At 36.1% G+C, this 20,634-nt stretch overlaps 1 protein-coding gene across 6 annotated transcripts in view; it reads right to left on the bottom strand.

Annotated features, from left to right (window-relative positions):
* The window catches only part of FSTL5 (follistatin like 5), a 795,291-nt gene that overhangs the window by 78,427 nt on the left and 696,230 nt on the right, over window positions 1–20,634 (bottom strand). The gene's annotated exons all lie outside the window — the stretch shown is intronic.

Here is a 20,634-nt window from a genome sequence, read left to right as displayed (position 1 = left end):
GCTCATTAAATGTATAAATAAATCAATGTGAATAACCCTCTAATATAAATTTCATCAAGCCCTTAATTACTTATTTCTAATAAGACATTGGCCTTTCATTTGTTACTACCTAATTCATAACTCAGTAACTTCAGATATAGATAATAAATTCAATGTTTTCTCTCAAGTCTCCCACTCCTAAGCTTCTTTACCAGACATTAAATGCCACACCAAAGTATAGTTAGAGGTTATCACAGCATCTGTGGCTGCCCCCATGGCATCTCTATGGTCTTTTCAAAAGCCTCCAAATCCACTGGAAATGATTGAAAGTTTTCTAATTCTAATTCATGGAGAATCAGAGTCTTAGAAAAATTATAACAAGTATTCAGAATGCTTATTTTATATTTTATTTTCCAATTTGGTACCAAGGTCAAATTTTACAAAATCTTTTAATCTGCCCAAGCCTTTTTATTCTGTCTGCCCCTTCACCCTACAACTTCTTTCTGGTTGAATATCATATAGCTTGTGCTAAATGCCCATAAATGAGGTTAACAATGCCTTCTATTTCCTCCTTTCCTGAATTTTGTCAATAAACGCATGTTGAAGGGATACATAAGCCCTGGTGATCAGTGCTGGCAGACACATCACAAATGGAAGAAAAGTCATTTAGCTCATTATTTTTGTTTAAGGTTTTTCTTTTACTCACTGGTCTTTTTGGTTTGTAATTTTCTCAATTTACCTACAGTTAGAAAACTGCTAAGAAGAGAAATTTGTTGAGCTATACACAAAATGTATGTGTAATAATATTTATTTATATAATGATAATGATGTAATGATAAACACTTTATAGCATTTCATTTGTTTTATGATTTTGGTATGATCATTGACTACTGATGTCTAATTTATTGATTTGTATATTCCAGTTAGTAACTCTTAAGGTAAACTAGAATACTCTCCTTCTTCCCTGATTCAAATGAATTTTGAATTTACCATTTGTATTTAATAATCATGAAATAAAATTAACAAGGTTTTCCTGATCACCACTAAGCATTTCTTTTCATTTAAAGATAATACTGACAGGAAATAAACCACATGTGACATTTAGTAATTAAAATGAATACCACAATAATATAATCCTTTTGAGGCAGCACATAGTAGGTTGATTTTCTATCTGCATAACATATAGAAAATAATGTAAAAACCATAGCACTGTGGAATGAGAAGGTCAATATGTGGTCTGCTGTTTTTGTTCTTTAGAGAACTTCAGATCTGATTGCGGGAGGATCTGGCAGTTCCACTAGATTTTAAGATCTAGTTTTTAAGATTTTTAAGATTCAGTCCAGAAGCTTTAAGATTCAGTCCAGAAGTTTCCAGGTATGGCCAAATCACCAAGAATATATAATGAGAGTGATTTTAAAAAATAAAATAAAAAGTAAAAACAAACAAACAAAACCAACACAGGTTGTTCCAGGCTTGCAGAACATAACCTAAAAAAAAAAAAAAAAATCCTATATATGCTTCTGGTAGTTCTGGAGGTATGAAATTAACTTCATTATATAGAATATACCGCAGTCATTCTAAAATGATTACCAGTGGGTTCATCCTGAATCATGTCCATGACACCCTTCAGTGGGCATCACAAACCTGAAGGCAGAAATCTGTCCTCAGCACATGCCCACTATAGTTTCATTCATCAAATGAATTTGAATAGAAACATTGTTTTCTATGCCAAACATGCTTCTTCAGAAGCATATTAAATATCTTTGACAGGAACCTATTTTGTGAGAATCAAGCACTATATAAAGTAAGTACTTGAGAAGCATGAAGATGTGGGAAGAAAGTGGGATCTAAGATTGATGAAAGGCTCTGAATTTGGGAAATGGTTTACAAATTCTTTGCTGTTGTGTAAAAGCTACCAAGAAAATCTGCCAGAATAATAGGAAGTGTGAGTGACCTGACACATCACTGTTAGCGGAACAACTGCTGAACCAGGAGCAATTTCCACCCCTTTGTTTTCTACAGAACTATTCAACAGTAAAATAAACTGCTCTGCTGGGAATTATTTCCTATTTGTATGCTGTCCCCATTAGATGTCCCTGACCAGCCTCGCAATCATTTTTACAAAGCCATTAAAAGTTTCCTGACAGCCACCCTGAGTTTTCCTTGCTTCACTTTATGCCATTATTTCTGATGAGAGTCTATTAGGTCCCATTTTTGCAACGACACTCTTATTTTTTCAGATCACATAGATTAATATTTATTTCTGGGGATAGGAATTTTAGAGGAATGTTTTTTTCACATGCCTTAGGCATTTAATGAGGTAAAAGAAAACCTCAAAAAAAAAAAACACAAAGATGCAAAATAAAATTAAGATAATACATACGGATTAGTGAAATTGTCAGGAATTACATTGAGAAGTGTAATTAAATCACTTTTTATAGAAACGTATACCACTAGTTAGAGTAAAAGGAATTAATAAGATATTAGAACTAATAAGGATGGGCATCAATAATAAAAAGACATTTCATAATTCATAATTAGAACTTATCTATTTCCCTTTGGGTCATTTTGACATTTAATAATACACAATTCCTGTCTGTGCATTATTCTCTTCCAAAACTTTAAAGGCAAACAAGACATGTTTCTAGCAATGATGAAAGTTTGGATTTAACAATTAAAACAGTGCTGATGATACCTGACTTGTAAACATAAGTAGGTCAAATAGATGGATACATGCATTTGTTCTCTATACTTTGCCATTTTTATTTATTGTATTGACTCTCTATTAAAAACACATTTTCCTCAAATTTCTAAATTCCCACCTCTCCTTCCTCTTCTTCCTCATACACCCCCTCTCAACATGCCTTCCATTATTTACGGCAAGGACAAATGTTATTTGTCATAAGCACCTCCATTTTCCTTGCATCCAACTCAGCAAGTGTCTGTCATTATCCCCTCCTCTCATCCTTCTCTCCAATCATAGATTTGTCCACCTGTCTTTTGCCTTCAGAAAGATCTGCCCTATATTTCATTTGAAATTTTAGTTATGTCTCCAAGTATTCAAGCATGAACATTCTCTGTAATTTAAGAAGCAAAGAATAAGAAAACATTAATTGGATTTCATCATCTTTCCCTTCCAGTCATCCATCCAATTCTCTTCAGACACTGAACAAGCTGTCTCGAAATTTACTTCCATTTCTTGACCTTTCAATATAAATTGTTCATACTTCAGACAGGTTTTCATCATCCTAGCTCTTTAAAAAGAGGAAAGATCACCAGTGGCCTCAGAATTTCCAATCATTATTCTTTACTTTTTGTCGGGAAGCATTTATTGAGTTCATATTATGTGAGAGATATTATACAAAACTATGTTTGGAAACAAAATCATGAATAGAAGAGAACGCCTGCTCTCAAATTGCTCATAAATTCTGATGCATTTGGCTATTCAGACACTGATTCTTCCTAAAATGTTCTTTCATTCAAGTAAGGCGAAGATCGGCAAAAAATTATTTCAGGAGTAGATTCCTTAATGCCCCTTACCCATTTAGCCCATCCTCCCTCTCACAGCTCCTCCAGCAACCCACTGTTTGTTCGCTATATTTAAGTCTCTTATGCTTTGTCCCTCTCCCTGTTTTTATATTATTTTTCTTCCCTTCCCTATGTTCATCTGTTTTGTATCTTAAATTTCTCATATGAGTGAAGTCATATGGTATTTGTTTTTGACTAATTTCGCTTAGCATAATACCCTCTAGTTCCATCCATGTATTTGCAAATGGCAAGAGTTGATTCTTTTTGATTGCTGAGTAATAGTCTATTGTTTGTATATATACCACATCTTCTTTATCTACTTATCTGTCGATGGATGTTTGAGGTCTTTCCATACTTTGGCTACTGTTGATAGTACTGCTATAAACATTGGGGTGCATGTGCCCCTTCAAAACAGCACACCCATATCCCTTGGATAAATACCTAGTAGTGCAATTGCTGAGTCACAGAGTACTTCTATTTTGAATTTTTTGAGGAATCTCCATACTGTTTTTCAGAGTGGCTGCAACAGTTCGCATTCCCATCAGCAGTGCAAAAGAGATCCTCTTTCTCCGCATCCTCGCCAACATCTGTTAATTATAGCCATTCTGACAGGTGTGAAGTGATATTGTGGTTTTGATTTGTATTTCTCTGACGATGAATGATGTTGAGCATTTTTTCATGTGTCAGTTGGCCATCTGGATGTCTCCTTTGGAGAAGTGTATATTCATGCCTTTGCCCATTTCTTCACTGGATTATTTGTTTTTTGGGTGTTGAGTTTGATAAGTTCTTTATAGATTTTACATACTAACCTTTATCTGATTTGTCCTTTGCAAATATCTTCTCCCATTCTGTCAGTTGCCTTTTAGTTTTCCTGATTGTTTCCTTCACTGTGCAGAAGCTTTTTATTTTGATGAGGTCCCAATAGTTCATTTTTGCTTTTGTTTCCCTGGCCTCCGGAAATGTGTTGAGTCAGAAGTTGCTGCGGCCAAGGTCAAAGAGGTTTTTGCCTGCTTTCTCCTCGAGGATTTTGATGGCTTCCTGTTTTACATTTAGGTATTTCATCCATTTTGAGTTTATTTTTGTGTATGGTATAAGAAGGTGATCCAGGCTCATTTTTTTCTACGTGTTGCTGTCCAGTTTTCCCAGCACCATTTGCTTAAGAGACTGTCTTTATTCCAATGGATATTCTTTCCTGCTTTGTCACAGATTAGTTGGCCATACATTTGTGGGTCCATTTCTGGGTTCTCTATTCTGTCCCATTAATCTGAGTGTCTGTTTCTACGCCAGAACCATACTGTCTTGATGATTACAGCTTTGTAATACCACCTGAAATCCGGGATTGTGATGCTCCAGCTTTGGTTTTCTTTTTCAAGATTGTTTTGGCTATTCAGGGTCTTTTCTGGTTCCATACAAATTTTAAGATTGTTTGTTCTAGCTCTGCGAAGAATGCTGGTGTTATTTTGATAGGGGCTGCCCCAATTCATACCATTTCCTACTCTGGTGTGTGGCCCAACAGCTAAGAACATTTTTTTTTTTTTGCATTTTTTAGTGGTTGACAATAAAAAAAGAATACTATTTTGTGACATGTAAACATTATATGAGATTCAAATTTGCATAAAGGTGTATTAGAACACAGCCACATCCATTTATTTAAATATTGTCTATGACTGTTTTCATGCTATAATAGCAGACAAAAAGATCATGTGGACTGGAAAGCCTAAGATATTTACTATCTGAACCTCTGTAGAATAAAATGTTGTTGATCTCATTCTTGGATATAACCCTATCTTAGTTATTATTTAAATCCTGGGGCGCCTGGGTGGCGCAGACGGTTAAGCGTCCAACTTCAGCCAGGTCACAATCTCGCGGTCCGTGACTTCGAGCCCCGTGTCGGGCTCTGGGCTGATGGCTCAGAGCCTGGAGCCTGTTTCAAATTCTGTGTCTCCCTCTCTCTCTGCCCCTGCCCCATTCATGCTCTGTCTCTCTCTGTCCCAAAAATAAAAATAAATGTTGAAAAAAAAATTAAAAAAAAAATCCTATTAAGTTCTGTCTATAGTGACTTCTTTATCTTATGTTCCTTAATTATGATTTCAGAAAAGGTAAGCCTCAGACCTTGGTTTTCTGCTTTATTTCCTTTACATTAAATTCTTCTCAGAGTGCATTCATTCTTATTGCTTTATTGTAATTATGGTCAGATGACACAAAGAAATTAATCTGTGGCCTTGCCAACCACCAGGTCTTCTATTATCAGTCTCTTTACAGAAAAAAAAAAAATCTGTTAAATGAACAACTTGAAATACCGCCATAATAATAAAAAAATGTGTACTATATTAAAGGTGATTCAAAACTAAATAGAAAATAAAAAGGGTGAAATACACATACATGAACACACATAGGTAAATTACAGATAGATGATAGATAGGGAGATATATGAGAGAGAAGGAGAAATACACAGATGGTATAGAAAGATAAACCTTATCCATCTAGAGATAGATAATAAGGCTTGTTTTATATTTGGAAACTTTAAAAAACTAAGTAATTTTATAAAATAAAAGAAAGGCTATTGAGTAGCAAAATAACAGAGTAAAATTAACAATAATAATCATGTGTAGGCCCACATACAAATGTAAGTATAGTTGATATGTAAAATATCTTGTTTAAAAGTAGACAATAATCTAAGGAATGTCAGGACTAGGAGCAAAGGAAACAAAACACAAAAGGCAAGCTAATTAAATACAAATAGGTTAGAATTCTCTGAAAAGTAGATACAGAAAAGTAGATATCTGATCTTTTGCATAATTTGGATTATAAAGGCGTCATGTAATATACAGAGCTGTGAATAAAAATATACCGGCATTATATTATATTATAATAAAATATTAAAAAGGCAGAAATAAGCATGTAACATATAAGGTTATCTAAGATGGATATACCAAATTTAGGCATTGGATTCACCCAAGGGTGGTATATAGACACTCTTAGGTAAGCACTGAACTACTAGAATTTTGTATTAAGTCAAAGAATGAGAGAAAGAGAATTTGACGTTTTGATCAACATGTAGCATTTAAGTGTGAAAATTTATAGATATATTGCAGACCTGGTTCTCTTGCTGATGTGGTCACTAGTTATTAAAAATAAATTGATTTTAGTAGTTCTGCATTGTTTAATTTTTCTGCTTCCCTACCAGTCATGTTCCTAAGACTGGCAAGAGAGTTGCCTCCCCTGGCAGTAATTAAGAATTGTGGGGAGTTGAGGGACCTTGCAAATAGAAAAAAAAAATGAAAGAAAGAAATTTTAAAAATCTTACTGAAAATGTGTAACTGTAATCTTCATTTGCCTGCAATAAACAGTCTGTTCCCTAGCTAGAATATTCTCACCAAAACTTCATAAACACCAATGATTTTCCATAGCTACTAAAAAGCACACCATACCTTGTATTAATCAAATTCTTTTCAATCTACATTTGGCAGTCATATTTTTAATATTTCCAGTGAACTTATCCCTAACTACTATGGGTCTTACTGATTTCCTTCTTGTCTCAACTTCCATAGCTTTTATATTTTGTATCACATAGTTTGACATATAACCATGTACTATCATCTTAATTAAAATGTTAGCCTTTGCTATTCCTATATTTTTACATTTTCCAAACATAATAGCAAAGATACAATATTTCTTCAGTAAATATATGTTTAAAATATATTTGGAATCTTTTGCAGCAATTTGGCATTGCCATAATAGCCATGTGCTCATATGACTAGTAGACTTATCTCTTTAAACAGAGTTTAGACCAGTCTCGGTGTGACAAAGTTGCCTGGAGGATTTCTTGGGATGAAAAATACCTACTGGTTAAAAAAAGAAAAAAAAAAAGAAAAATTGAACAAAAATCAAAGTGATTCTTTCCCCCCACAAATAGTTTAAGAAGCATTGATTTGAGCTTTTTTTTTAAATCCCGACTGTCATCATCTGAGTCAACTGAGATATATAGAAAAGTGAATAATAAAATACTTGAAAAAATAGTGTTCACTTTATCAGTAGACTGTAAATAATTATTTCCAAAGAGGATTTGTTCAGTTTATCATGAATCAAGACAAATGAAACAAAGGTTCTTTTGTACTGTTTAGGTTGGGATTCCTAGGATAGTTTTCATAACATGAAAATATCTATATTCAAGGTTAAGCTTTTTTTTTTTAATACACTGAATATAATGTATTCTGTTAATCTTGCTTAGTGATATTAAAAAAAAGAGATGTTACAAAAATGTATTAATTTAAATTAATATCAATGGTTATCTCCCTGTTGGACCAGTTTTTAAAAAGAAAGGCCATGAAGTTTAAGTACTTTTACCAATTTTTAATTGAAGTCACTATTTATAACCTGAGCAATACAACTTTTTCTATAATTATGTATATTCAATTTATCTAATTCTATTTGCCATTTCATTTATTAAAGTGTCATAAACAGTCTAGTTCATACTAGTCAAAGCACAGGTAGTCAGAGAAATGTAGGAGGTCATTTGCCTTAATTTGGCCTTTGAAAACTGTCATATAGCATGATTTTGATTCTAGTATATTAAAAGTACAAAGACCGCATTACAAAAATTTCATCCTTTCCTTTAATATAAAAAGGATGTATTTATGTTTTTTAGTGTTACAATAAAAATGGAGCTGATAACATTACAGTTATAAATTGAGAATCAGTATCTCTTTAGAGACAGTGAATTAGAGAGGTTTTGAAAATAGACTTTGAGGTCAACCAGCCCTAGAGGCAATACACTCATATTAACTGTGTAAATATTCTTCTTGGCCCTTATTTATCTCAGTGGTATAACAATATTATGTATCACATAGGATTATTATGTACATTAAATAAAATAATGCTTGAAAAGGTTAAGTGATCCATAATGTTACCTGCTATTTTCATATAGAAAATTTCCTATGGGTTATATTTCATGAAACTAAAATAGTCTACATATTTTGCATACGATTTTTTTTCACTTTTTCATAGTGTTTTGGAGAGAAGTCACTGTGAATATTTAAGAATTTCAGGGGCGCCTGGGTGGCGCAGTCGGTTAAGCGTCCGACTTCAGCCAGGTCACGATCTCGAGGTCCGTGAGTTCGAGCCCCGCGTCGGGCTCTGGGCTGATGGCTCAGAGCCTGGAGCCTGTTTCCGATTCTGTGTCTCCCTCTCTCTCTGCCCCTCCCCCGTTCATGCTCTGTCTCTCTCTGTCCCAAAAATAAATAAACGTTGAAAAAAAATTTTAAAAAAAAAAGAATTTCAGAGAGTTACTTTAAGTATGGAATAGTTGATGCATAGATAGAATTATTCAAGAGATTTTTTTTCCCTTTATCATTTGGAAGTTCTGTGACATTGAGCAAATCACTTCACCTGTCACATTTCATCTGTAGGTTGAAGACATGAAATTAAAATTTTGCCAACTGTTTTCAAAAAAGAAAAAAAAATCCAAAGTTTTCTGAATTATTTCTATTCTGCTTAAATGGAAAATATTTTACCCAGTTTATAAAAATATTGCATTAGGTAAGAATCACTAATCAAAAAAATTTTTTTTTAAAGTATGAAACTTCAAATGCCTTCATAAAAGAAGAAAACTGTAGACCTTTTGTAAATGTAGGACTAGATGGTTTGTGTCTTGGTTCTCTTGGTTCTTGTAAAAGAACTGAAATCCTGGCTAGGGCTTGGTCCAGATGCCAGTAGGCACTGAGAATCCCAGGGGCAGGAACTTAATGTCTGTTGGGAAAGGCATACATTTGAATAACGGGAGACCAAATTAAATATAAAAAACTGAAGGTTTAAAGTTAGCTTGAAGAACCAGTAAATGGAGTTTGGCAAAAAAGTTGAATCAAAAGCTGATATCAAGCACTAAAGAAATTGAACAATTATGATCAATATCAGAAAGTATAAATTATATGGGCCAATATGTTTTATGGTGGATAGTTTGATTAAATAGTAATGGGGATAGTTGAAATTAAATTATTAGTTATGTTGAATTTTGTTCCCTAACATAATGAAGTTTTGATTTGTATAGGAGCAATAATAGTTTTTCCTGACTTTGTTTTACAATGCACAATTAATAAATGGTGAGCTAGAGGGAAAAAAATAAGATAAACAAATTTTTTTCCTTACCAGATAACACATGAAGTTAAGTGACCAGAAAGAGAATAGAAGAGAGGAGAGGAGAGGAGAGGAGAGGAGAGGAGAGGAGAGGAGAGGAGAGGAGAAGAGAGGAGAGTAGAGAAGAGAAGGGAGGAGGGAGGAAAGGAAAAGAAAAACAAGAAAAGAAGAAACAAGAAAAGAAAGAAAGAATGAATGAAAGCAACCAAGCTGGGCTATAGTGTGTAAACTTTTCTTTAAAATAATGAAAAACTCCTTATAATAGTGACATCATTATTAACACTAATAAATATCATGGGAAATGGGGCTTACTTCTTTCAAATACATTTTATAATTTCTTTTAATTTTTTTGTTAAAAAAAAAGTTTCAATGTTTGTATTTTATTTCTGAGAGTGAGACAGAATGTGAGTGGGGGATGAGCAGAGAGAGAGGGAGACACAGAATCTAAAGCAGGCTATAGCTGTCAGTACAGAGCCTGACACAGGGCTTGAACCCACAAACTGAGATCATGACCTGAACTGAAGTCAGACACTTAACCAAGTGAGCCACCCAGGCACCTCTGTACTTGAGTGTCTTTAAGTGGAAATAGAGAATACTTGTTCAAATGGTCCTTTCCAACTACCGATTAGTATATTCATTATTAAAAAGATGAATAAAATATTTGTTTAAATGCCAAATATACACATTTCCATTCCACAATTTTTACAATTTTTCTGACAGCTGGATATCTAGTATTTTTTTTTCTTTCTTTTTAATTTAGAAAACAAGGAGGCTTCTTTATAATGTACACTTTTAAATTTTGGCTTGAGAGCGTAGATCTGTCTCCTTATAGCTTTCCATCATTTGATTTAGTTCTTCCATTTTGAAGCAATATATTCTCTCCTAAACTTTACATAAAAGTCCTTCCAATGTTAAAGAAAATTTGTTAATGTCCCTTTAAAACACAGCTCCCAAAACTAAACTTACATTTTTTTAACGTCAGTACAAATTAAGGAGTTCATTTCCTTTGCCTTCCTGATTATCCACTTCACAGGTATTATTTATTTCAAAATCTATAATTGCTTTAAGTAATATGATAGGATCATGGAGAAGTGCAATCTGTCAAAATAAAATTGCTGGTTTTTAGAAGACATTGTAAATGAATCAGTTTGGATTATTTACCTTAATGCTTTGAAATTCTTCTATTAAAATGGAGAACATTAAGTTATTTCTTATCGTTAAAGTCCACAGGATATAGATGAATTGAAGTTAAACTTTTAAGGAAAGAGCTAAACAATTTAAATGAGATGGGATATCAAAAACAATCTAAGGTTCTAAGGTGTCCTTTCCTTCTTTAAATGTTCATCTCTCTCTCTTTTCTTTTTTTTTAATAGTGACACATGAAATTTGATAATGCCCATTTTTCAATTTTTTGATTCAAAACATTACTTTAGGTTTGGGAAGATGGCGGCGTAGGAGGATGCTGGGCTCACCGCGCGTCCTGCTGATCACTTAGATTCCACCTACACCTGCCTAAATAACCCAGACCGCCAGAGGATTAGCAGAAGGGAGTCGCCGGAGCCAAGCGCAGACGAGAGGCCCACAGAAGAGGGTAGGAAGGGCAGCGAGGCGGTGCGTGCTCCACGGACTGGCGGGAGGGAGCCGGGGCGGAGGGGCGGCTCGCCGGCCAAGCAGAGCCCCCGAGTCTGGCTTGCAAAAAGCAGAGGGGCCTGACGGACTGTGTTCCGACAGCAAGCTCGACTTAGCGTCTGGGAGGTCATAAGGTAACAGCTCTGCTCAGAAAGCGGGAAGGCTGGAGGACAAAGGGAAGGAGAGCTGCTGAGCCCCCTGACGACAGAGCTCAGTTTGGTGGGGAACAAAGGCGCTCGCCAGCGCCATCTCCCCTGCCCATCCCCCAGCCAAAATCCCAAAGAGAACCAGTTCCTGCCAGGGAACTTGCTCGCTCCGCGCAAACACCCAACTCTGCCCTTCTGCAGAGCCAAACATCCTGCAGCGGATCTGACTCCCTCCTGCTGCCACAAGGCCCCTCCTGAAGTGGATCACCTAAGGAGAAGCAAGCTAAGCCTGCCCCTCCTGCCCCTGTGCACCTTGCCTACCCACCCCAGCTAAGACGCCAGATCCCCAGCATCACAAGCCTGGCAGTGTGCAAGTAGCCCAGACAGGCCACCCCACCCCACAGTGAATCCCGCCCCTAGGAGAGGGGAAGAGAAGGCACACATCAGTCTGACTGTGGACACAGTGGTGGGCTGGGGGCAGACATCAGGTCTGACTGCGGCTCCGCCCACCAACTCCAGTTATACACCACAGCACAGCACAGGGGAAGTGCCCTGCAGGTCCTCACCACGCCAGGGACTATCCAAAATGACCAAGCGGAAGAATTCCCCTCAGAAGAATCTCCAGGAAATAACAACAGCTAATGAGCTGATCAAAAAGGATTTAAATAATATAACAGAAAGTGAATTTAGAATAATAGTCATAAAATTAATCGCTGGGCTTGAAAACAATATAGCTGACAGCAGAGAATCTCTTGCTACAGAGATCAAGGGACTAAGGAACAGTCACGAGGAGCTGAAAAACGCTTTAAACGAAATGCATAACAAAATGGAAACCACCACAGCTCGGATTGAAGAGGCAGAGGAGAGAATAGGTGAACTAGAAGATAAAGTTATGGAAAAAGAGGAAGCTGAGAAAAAGAGAGATAAAAAAATCCAGGAGTATGACGGGAAAATTAGAGAACTAAGTGATACACTAAAAAGAAATAATCTACGCATAATTGGTATCCCAGAGGAGGAAGAGAGAGGGAAAGGTGCTGAAGTGGTACTTGAAGAAATAATAGCTGAGAACTTCCCTGAAGTGGGGAAGGAAAAAGGCATAGAAATCCAAGAGGCACAGAGAACTCCCTTCAGACGTAACTTGAATCGATCTTCTGCACGACATATCATAGTGAAACTGGCAAAATACAAGGATAAAGAGAAAATTCTGAAAGCAGCAAGGGGTAAACGTGCCCTCACATATAAAGGGAGACCTATAAGACTCGTGACTGATCTCTCTTTTGAAACTTGGCAGGCCAGAAAGAGTTGGCACGAGATTTTCAGTGTGCTAGACAGAAAAAATATGCAGCCGAGAATCCTTTATCCAGCAAGCCTGTCATTTAGAATAGAAGGAGAGATAAAGGTCTTCCCAAACAAACAAAAACTGAAGGAATTTGTCACCACTAAACCAGCCCTACAAGAGATCCTAAGGGGGACCCTGTGAGACAAAGTACCAGAGACATCACTACAAGCATAAAACATACAGACATCACAATGACTCTAAACCCATATCTTTCTATAATAACACTGAATGTAAATGGATTAAATGCGCCAACCAAAAGACATAGGGTATCAGAATGGATAAAAAAACAAGACCCATCTATTTGCTGTCTACAAGAGACTCATTTTAGACCTGAGGACACCTTTAGATTGAGAGTGAGGGGATGGAGAACTATTTATCATGCTACTGGAAGCCAAAAGAAAGCTGGAGTAGCCATACTTATATCAGACAAACTAGACTTTAAATTAAAGGCTGTAACAAGAGATGAAGAAGGACATTATATAATAGTGACAGGGTCTATCCATCAGGAAGAGCTAACAATTATAAATGTCTATGCGCCGAATACCGGAGCGCCCAAATATATAAAACAATTACTCATAAGCATAAGCAACCTTATTGATAAGAATGTGGTAATTGCAGGGGACTTTAACACCCCACTTACAGAAATGGATAGATCATCTAGACACACGGTCAATAAAGAAACAAGGGCCCTGAATGAGACATTGGATCAGATGGACTTGACAGATATATTTAGAACTCTGCATCCCTTGGGGCGCCTGGGTGGCGCAGTCGGTTAAGCCTCCGACTTCAGCCAGGTCACGATCTCACGGTCCGTGAGTTCGAGCCCCGAGTCAGGCTCTGGGCTGATGGCTCAGAGCCTGGAGCCTGTTTCCGATTCTGTGTCTCCCTCTCTCTCTGCCCCTTCCCCGTTCTTGCTCTGTCTCTCTCTGTCCCAAAAATAAATAAACGTTGAAAAAAAAAATTAAAAAAAAAAAAGAACTCTGCATCCCAAAGCAACAGAATATACTTTCTTCTCGAGTGTACATGGAATATTCTCCAAGATAGATCATATACTGGGTCACAAAACAGCCCTTCATAAGTTTACAAGAATTGAAATCATACCATGCATACTTTCAGACGACAATGCTATGAAGCTTGAAATCAACCACAGAAAAAAGTCTGGAAAACCTCCAAAAGCATGGAGGTTAAAGAACACCCTACTATGAATGAGTGGGTCAACCAGGCAATTCGAGAAGAAATTAAAAAATATATGGAAACAAACGAAAATGAAAATACAACAATCCAAACGCTTAGGGACGCAGCGAAGGCAGTCCTGAGAGGAAAATACATTGCAATCCAGGCCTATCTCAAGAAACAAGAAAAATCCCAAATACAAAATCTAACAGCACACCTAAAGGAAATAGAAGCAGAACAGCAAAGGCAGCCTAAACCCAGCAGAAGAAGAGAAATAATAAATTTCAGAGCAGAAATAAACAATATAGAATCTAAAAAAACTGTACAGCAGATAAACGAAACCAAGAGTTGGTTTTTTGAAAAAATAAACAAAATTGACAAACCTCTAGCCAGGCTTCTCAAAAAGAAAAGGGAGATGACCCAAATAGATAAAATCATGAATGAAAATGGAATTATTACAACCAATCCCTCAGAGATACAAACAATTATCAGGGAATACTATGAAAAATTATATGCCAACAAATTGGACAACCTGGAAGAAATGGACAAATTCCTGAACACCCACACTCTTCCAAAACTCAATCAGGAGGAAATAGAAAGCTTGAACAGACCCATAACCAGCGAAGAAATTGAATCGGTTATCAAAAATCTCCCAACAAATAAGGGTCCAGGACCAGATGGCTTCCCAGGGGAGTTCTACCAGACGTTTAAAGCAGAGATAATACCTATCCTTCTCAAGCTATTCCAAGAAATAGAAAGGGAAGGAAAACTTCCAGACTCGTTCTATGAAGCCAGTATTACTTTGATTCCTAAACCAGACAGAGACCCAGTAAAAAAAGAGAACTACAGGCCAATATCCCTGATGAATATGGATGCCAAAATTCTCAATAAGATACTAGCAAATCGAATTCAACGGCATATAAAAAGAATTGTTCACCATGATCAAGTGGGATTCATTCCTGGGATGCAGGGCTGGTTCAACATTCGCAAATCAATCAACGTGATACATCACATTAACAAAAAAAAAGAGAAAAACCATATGATCCTGTCAATCGATGCAGAAAAGGCCTTTGACAAAATCCAGCACCCTTTCTTAATAAAAACCCTTGAGAAAGTCGGGATAGAAGGAACATACTTAAAGATCATAAAAGCCATTTATGAAAAGCCCACAGCTAACATCATCCTCAACGGGGAAAAACTGAGAGCTTTTTCCCTGAGATCAGGAACACGACAGGGATGCCCACTCTCACCGCTGTTGTTTAACATAGTGCTGGAAGTTCTAGCATCAGCAATCAGACAACAAAAGGAAATCAAAGGCATCCAAATTGGCAAAGATGAAGTCAAGCTTTCGCTTTTTGCAGATGACATGCTATTATACATGGAAAATCCGATAGACTCCACCAAAAGTCTGCTAGAACTGATACATGAATTCAGCAAAGTTGCAGGATACAAAATCAATGTACAGAAATCAGTTGCATTCTTATACACTAACAATGAAGCAACAGAAAGACAAATAAAGAAACTGATCCCATTCACAATTGCACCAAGAAGCATAAAATACCTAGGAATAAATCTAACCAAAGATGTAAAGGATCTGTATGCTGAAAACTATAGAAAGCTTATGAAGGTAATTGAAGAAGATTTAAAGAAATGGAAAGACATTCCCTGCTCATGGATTGGAAGAATAAATATTGTCAAAATGTCAATACTACCCAAAGCTATCTACACATTCAATGCAATCCCAATCAAAATTGCACCAGCATTCTTCTCGAAACTAGAACAAGCAATCCTAAAATTCATATGGAACCACAAAAGGCCCCGAATAGCCAAAGGAATTTTGAAGAAGAAGACCAAAGCAGGAGGCATCACAATCCCAGACTTTAGCCTCTACTACAAAGCTGTCATCATCAAGACAGCATGGTATTGGCACAAAAACAGACACATAGACCAATGGAATAGAATAGAAACCCCAGAACTAGACCCACAAACGTATGGCCAACTCATCTTTGACAAAGCAGGAAAGAACATCCAAAGGAAAAAAGACAGTCTCTTTAACAAATGGTGCTGGGAGAACTGGACAGCAACATGCAGAAGGTTGAAACTAGACCACTTTCTCACACCATTCACAAAAATAAACTCAAAATGGATAAAGGACCTGAATGTGAGACAGGAAACCATCAAAACCCTAGAGGAGAAAGCAGGAAAAGACCTCTCTGACCTCAGCCGTAGCAATCTCTTACTCGACACATCCCCAAAGGCAAGGGAATTAAAAGCAAAAGTGAATTACTGGGACCTTATGAAGATAAAAAGCTTCTGCACAGCAAAGGAAACAACCAACAAAACGAAAAGGCAACCAACGGAATGGGAAAAGATATTTGCAAATGACATATCGGACAAAGGGCTAGTCTCCAAAATATAAAGAGCTCACCAACCTCCACACCCGAAAAGCAAATAACCCAGTGAAGAAATGGGCAGAAAACATGAATAGACACTTCTCTAAAGAAGACATCCGGATGGCCAACAGGCACATGAAAAGATGTTCAGCGTCGCTCCTTATCAGGGAAATACAAATCAAAACCACACTCAGATATCACCTCACGCCAGTCAGAGTGGCCAAAATGAACAAATCAGGAGACTATAGATGCTGGAGAGGATGTGGAGAAACGGGAACCCTCTTGCACTGTTGGTGGGAATGCAAATTGGTGCAGCCGCTCTGGAAAGCAGTGTGGAGGTTCCTCAGAAAATTAAAAATAGACCTACCCTATGACCCAGCAATAGCACTGCTAGGAATTTATCCAAGGGACACAGGAGTACTGATGCATAGGGGCACTTGTACCCCAATGTTCATAGCAGCACTCTCAACAATAGCCAAATTATGGAAAGAGCCTAAATGTCCATCAACTGATGAATGGATAAAGAAATTGTGGTTTATATACACTATGGAATACTACGTGGCAATGAGAAAAAATGAAATATGGCCTTTTGTAGCAACGTGGATGGAACTGGAGAGTGTGATGCTAAGTGAAATAAGCCATACAGAGAAAGACAGATACCATATGGTTTCACTCTTATGTGGATCCTGAGAAACTTAACAGGAACCCATGGGGGAGGGGAAGGAAAAAAAAAAAAAAAAAGAGGTTAGAGTGGGAGAGAGCCAAAGCATAAGAGACTGTTGAGAACTGAGAGCAAACTGAGGGTTGATGGGGGGTGGGAGGGAGGAGAGGGTGGGTGATGGGTATTGAGGAGGGCACCTTTTGGGATGAGCACTGGGTGTTGTATGGAAACCAATTTGACAATAAATTTCATATATAAATTAAAAAAATAATAATAAAAAAAATAAAAACAAAAAACAAAAAACAAAAAAACATTAGTTTAGGATCAAGATGGGTTTTAGTGATTATCTTTTTTAAATATACATATGTAATCTGTCTTTGTGAATTGCTTACCTTGCCTTGTAACTATTTTTTAAAATGTTGACAAAGGAGTCCCTGGGTGGCTCAGTTGGTTAAGCATCTGATTTTGGCTCAAGTCATGATCTCAAAGCTTGTGAGTTTGAGCCCCGCATTGGGCTCTGTGCTGACAGCCTGGAGCCTGCTTCAGATTCTGGGTGTCCCTCTCTCCCTGTCCCTCCCCTGCTTGTTCTCTGTCTCTCTCTTTATTTCAAAAATAAATAAAAACATTAAAAAAATTTTAAATTGTTGACATAAATGTATAAATTGAAAAAGAAAGCACAAATAGAACTAATTTATACTTGTTGAACTATCTACACTTGTTTCAATAGAGTGTAATATCATTTAGGAATTGAACTTTTTTTGCAGCACATAATCTCACAATGCAGATGGCGACATGTCATTTTGATCGAATCCTTCCATCTTTCCATATTGTCTAGCACAGAAGTGCCTTATGTGGAAGACAGGCGTGATCATTTTTGCAAGACTACTATTTACTGAAGCAAATTATTCTAAGGGTGATAGATTTATCTTCAAAAATTATAAAGCTATTTATAGGATAACTATATGCATTTCTATTTTTCAACTTTACTGTAATGCACACATAAACTTGTCCCACATCAGGATGCCTACATTGAATACCATTACATTTTACCTTTTAGGTCAACAGTCTTTAAAAATTATTTTAGCACGTGTTATATGATTTACTATTTAAATATTATTGCAAATGACTTTACATTCTATTTCTTATAGGTATGTAGTGAAAGGATATTGGTCAAATAATTTATGCACTTATGTATTTTGCTTTGTTTATATCAGTTAAAGAAAAACCATGAAAATAGGCCCATTTTTAAGTTATATTTTGTAAACCTTTAGAAATAAATGTTATGTTAAAATAATTTATCTCTGCACCAACCTTCTTTATAAGGGGATACAAACCAAAAGTACATTTTCTTTATTATATTTCCTACAGAACTATATTTTGTCTTGTCTCCTTTTTACTACTGAATAACATAAGAGTTCTGCCACACTCTCCAGTTCAAAAAACTTCTTGGGTGATAACATGAAGACAGAATTGAGTGAGAATTCACCAAAACTGCCTCTGTAAGTTAGTTCTATGTGAATCCTTCAAAATGTATACAGAATGGCGCGACTGGGTAGCTCAGTTGGTTTGAGCGTCTGATTTTGTCTCAGGTCATGATCTTGAAGTTCTTGGGTTCGAGCCGCATGTCAGGCTCTGTGCTGACAGCTCAGAGCCTGGAGGCTGCTTCTGATTCTGTGTCTCCCTTTCTCTCTGCCCCTCCCCCATGTGTGATCTGTCTCCCTCTCTCTCTCAAATATAAACATTTAAAAATATTTCAATGTGTACAGATCACCTAATCCGATATGCTATTATTTTATTACATTTCTAATTTTTCTAAATAATTTCAACAGGGAGCAATCAACAGTAAAGTAAATGTTTATGAAATTATATTAGTAGATAACTATATGCTGCAATTATACATTAAAGAGTTCTTTTTTTTTTTAATTGAAGTCAATGGATACACAGTGTTACTGTAGCATCAGGTGGACAATGCCCTGACTCGAAATGTCCATACTTTCTGCTCTGCTCACCACAAGCGGATCTACTATCTGTGACCACACAATGCTATTCTGATACCATTGACTATATTCCCTCTGCTGCCTCTTTTATCCCCATGACTTACTCATTAAAAGTTACTATTTTTCAATGAAAATGGTACTAGTGTATAGGTTTTTAAATATACTAAGCTTGTTTTCTTCTGCTCTTATCATAGGAGTACGTTTTTCATCTTAAAATAGAAATGAGATAGGAGCGACTGCTGTGGTCTTTTTCAGGATGGAAGGAAGTACACGTAAGATAGAACCGTAAATGGATCCAGGGCTTGAAATGAGAAACACTTTGGCGGTGATTTCAGGCAACTTAGACTGCCAGTAGTTAAGCCCCTCCATAGTGGCTCGTGTTCCATTTTCTTTAGCACTTCAGAGATGAGATTTAATAAGGGAATGGAATGATTGCCATGCTGTTTGGCAAGCCCTAGGTGTGCTTTGGGTTTGTCTTTAATTTACTGAGCAATCTGTAACATGTTGTCTAAAACTGCTTTAATAAAATCTTGAAGAAAAATTACTAAATTATAAAGAAAAAGGAGTTTTAATAGGCAATAAATTAGTAGCTTAAATAGTTAAGAGATAAACAATAATTTGAGCTTTAAGTTTTGTCTTCTTTTAATTCTTATTATATAGTTTTATCTCCAATTTCCGTGTAGGAAACATATAAAATCATTATATGATAAGTATATAAAGAAATGCATACTGTCTCTCTAAGTGCTTTCAGCAATATTTTTAATTCTTCACAATTCAAACACTTAATAAAATAAAATTGAGGACATTAATTTACTGTATTGTTTTTCCTCCTACACCACCTCTCAAATTATTCAAACTGAGATTTATGACCTATCTGAAATATGAAAATGATATTAGAGAAAATGACTAGCCTTTGGTATTAAGTTGCAACTTTGACAACTATGTTTGGAGCATAAAATGTAAACAATAAAATATCAAGCAAGAACTTGGGAAATTAAAGTTACATAGAAATTTTAGGAAATTTCAAGAAAAATAAGAACTAAGATTTAAACAAACCATTAAAATTTTAAATCTAATCCACAAAACCTTTAAAATAATTACATAATGTTCAACATATTCAGAGAGAGAAATGTTAGGAATTATGTGAGCAAAATTGTCATCGTTCATAAAGAAACACCAACAGGAAATATCTAATTCATAATTCAAGAGATACTGCACACTCCTTAAAGTGAGTAAATGAAATTGATTCCATGCAGTGGGACTGGGAATAGGGAAGCATGAAGAAAAAAAAAAAAAAAAGACTACTTTTTCTCTAAGCTTTTTTTGCATCATTTTATTTTACCATGCAAATCATTCCTTTGGGAAAATAAAAATAAAAATAAAAATAAAAATAAAATAAAGAATAGGTACCTTTCTTGTGAATAAAACTAAATCTTAGGCCAAAACTATAGTTTAAAATCTGTAAAAGACATATTTATGTGATTTCATAAATCTCAAGTAAAAAGGTTTCATGTTTAAAGACATTTGTATTAATAATTTTTAAATAGTTTAAGTGTTTATTAATTTTGAGAAAGAGGGAGAGAGCACACATGTGGGGGATACAGAGAGAGAAAGAGAGAGAGAGAGGAAATCCCAAGCAGGCTCCATGCCCAGTGCA

Source organism: Herpailurus yagouaroundi, unplaced genomic scaffold (assembly GCF_014898765.1).
Source record: "Herpailurus yagouaroundi ecotype Mexico unplaced genomic scaffold, PumYag 28, whole genome shotgun sequence".
Classification (NCBI taxonomy): Eukaryota; Metazoa; Chordata; class Mammalia; order Carnivora; family Felidae; genus Herpailurus; species Herpailurus yagouaroundi.
This window is presented reverse-complemented; position numbering and strand designations above follow the sequence as displayed.